Below are 3,161 nucleotides of genomic sequence, written 5' to 3'. Positions count from 1 at the left end.
TCTGGTCAATGGTGGTCGAGCAACTGGCTCGTCACAATACGCCAGTCACTACTCTTGATGAACTGTGGTATCGTGTTGGAAGCTGCATGGGCAGCTGTACCTGTACGCGCCATCCAAGCTGTTTGACTCAATGCTCAGGCGTATCAAGGCCGTTATTACAGCCAGAGTCAGTTGTTGTGGGTACTTATTTCTCAGGACCTATGCACCCAAACTGTGTGAAAATGTAATCACATGTCAGTTCTAGTATAATATATTTGTCCAATGAATATCCATCCGTTTATCATCTGCACTTCTTCCTGGTGTAGCAATTTTAATGGCCAGTAGTGTACACACGTTCCTCCATGTTTATAGTATGTAAGGATTTCAATATTTAGATATCCAATAGAAACGACAGAGCCACAGAATGTATCTCAAACCAATTATTGTTTCACTGAATGTAATCTGAATAAACATTCACTGTTCTGGAAGTGCCGAAAACAATGTTTACTTTTTTAGATCCAGTACATTACCTGTCTTAGCTGTGGGACAACTGATAAACGTGCTGTTGCAAAGCAACTACCTTTCCGCGCAATGAGCTTAAAGAAATTACTCTGCTTTTGGCGTTACTAAAATAAAACTTGCGGAATTCAGTGAAATTGAAAAAGTATGAATAAGACTGCATTGCTGATCATTGTTACTGTAATGTGAATACCAAACACCAAGCTCATGAAATTCGTGCCTTAGACAAGACAGCTTACGTCCGTGTAGTTAACTCTTCAGATGTTTTGTTCAGTGCTCTGAAAGAAAAACGGATGGAGGATGTTATGATTCTTTCCTGAGTTCATGTACATTCTACATTATTTGAAACAACAGCACGTAATAGCCAAACAATGCTACTTGGGACAGTTGGCTAACCAGAATAAGAAATGTTCCCTAAACACCACATCCTACTTTCTGCAATTCTGTGTTTCCCCAACTCCAAGTGGCTGCAACTGCATTCGGATGTCACACCAGCACACACATCTACTTCACCGAACATTCGACACCTAATTCTTGCCCACGTGTACTGACTACTTGGCTATAATATAAACCCTAGAATCAATAGCATCTTCTTTATAAATCTACTCAGGAGTGGTAAACATCACAGACAAAACCAGCACTTCTCATAGCGTAACTACCTTTCAGGTTCTTTGACGGTTTTCACAATTATTCAGTGGAATAAAATAAAATTACTGAGAAAAGTAAGAACGTGTTCCCTCCCAGGTCACATAGACAATGTAACAGATGACAATTTTAGAGTTTGCTGTTTCAGGGAGAAAATAGGAGCAGCATGTCTAATGTAGGGGCTGCATTTCAACAGAGTGAGAAAAGACTGGATAGTTATATAAGTAGTCGATTAAAAAGCCAATACGAAACAGTGAAATGCTTGTTGTTCTAAGGGGAATGCGATGCTATAAGTCAGGACGAAACAGGCTGTGAGCCTAGAACACAAATGGAAGAACAACACAAAAAAGGAGGCCTTTATTTACGGTGGTCTAATATTTATCCACATTTTATTCCAAACGCTGTATAACCATTCTCCTCACTGTGAAGGTTCTACCGAGTCCCTAGGCACTGAAAAAGGCGTTTTGTGAAAGATATGTTGTTGGTTTTTAAGTAAGTGTTTTGTAGTCTCTGGTGAAATATAGACTTTGATGCCATCTCGTAACGTAAGTGAATGGATTGTACACATTGTAATTGACAACTACTAATATACTATAACTACATAATTCTTAGAAAAGATGCGACTGACAATTCCTATTTCAATACACAGTTCTCGTTTACTTTTAACGCTGTGTTTTAAAATCGTTTATTCAAAAATGTATTTACTTCAATATCTGAGACCTGAAAAGGGCTACGAACTGCAAATGTTTTAAAAGCGATGGAAACAAGGAAACAACAAATTTTGGAATTTTTGATGAATAAAATAGCAGTAAAATAGGCAGCTTTCCACTGTGTAGAAGCACAAAAAAATGAGAAAAACCATTCTTTAAGGAAAAGCATTGTAATTTTTATTTAATGAGGCAGTTCTGCAGTCCATATCGTAGCCTCAGTATCTCCTACATGGTTATATACACTCCTGGAAATTGAAATAAGAACACCGTGAATTCATTGTCCCAGGAAGGGGAAACTTTATTGACACATTCCTGGGGTCAGATACATCACATGATCACACTGACAGAACCACAGGCACATAGACACAGGCAACAGAGCATGCACATTGTCGGCACTAGTACAGTGTATATCCACCTTTCGCAGCAATGCAGGCTGCTATTCTCCCATGGAGACGATCGTAGAGATGCTGGATGTAGTCCTGTGAAACGGCTTGCCATGCCATTTCCACCTGGCGCCTCAGTTGGACCAGCGTTCGTGCTGGACGTGCAGACCGCGTGAGACGACGCTTCATCCAGTCCCGAACATGCTCAATGGGGGACAGATCCGGAGATCTTGCTGGCCAGGGTAGTTGACTTACACCTTCTAGAGCACGTTGGGTGGCACGGGATACATGCGGACGTGCATTGTCCTGTTGGAACAGCAAGTTCCCTTGCCGGTCTAGGAATGGTAGAACGATGGGTTCGATGACGGTTTGGATGTACCGTGCACTATTCAGTGTCCCATCGACGATCACCAGTCGTGTACGGCCAGTGTAGGAGATCGCTCCCCACACCATGATGCCGGGTGTTGGCCCTGTGTGCCTCGGTCGTATGCAGTCCTGATTGTGGCGCTCACCTGCACGGCGCCAAACACGCATACGACCATCATTGGCACCAAGGCAGGAGCGACTCTCATCGCTGAAGACGACACGTCTCCATTCGTCCCTCCATTCACGCCTGTCACGACACCACTGGAGGCGGGCTGCACGATGTTGGGGCGTGAGCGGAAGACGGCCTAACGGTGTGCGGGACCGTAGCCCAGCTTCATGGAGACGGTTGCGAATGGTCCTCGCCGATACCCCAGGAGCAACAGTGTCCCTAATTTGCTGGGAAGTGGCGGTGCGGTCCCCTACGGCACTGCGTAGGATCCTACGGTCTTGGCGTGCATCCGTGCGTCGCTGCGGTCCGGTCCCAGGTCGACGGGCACGTGCACCTTCCGCCGACCACTGGCGACAAAATCGATGTACTGTGGAAACCTCACGCCCCACG

The sequence above is a fragment of the Schistocerca serialis genome, chromosome 12, assembly GCF_023864345.2.
Source record: "Schistocerca serialis cubense isolate TAMUIC-IGC-003099 chromosome 12, iqSchSeri2.2, whole genome shotgun sequence".
In the NCBI taxonomy this organism is placed as follows: domain Eukaryota; kingdom Metazoa; phylum Arthropoda; class Insecta; order Orthoptera; family Acrididae; genus Schistocerca; species Schistocerca serialis.
The sequence above is the reverse complement of the archived record's forward strand: the minus strand, read 5'-3'. Positions refer to the sequence as shown.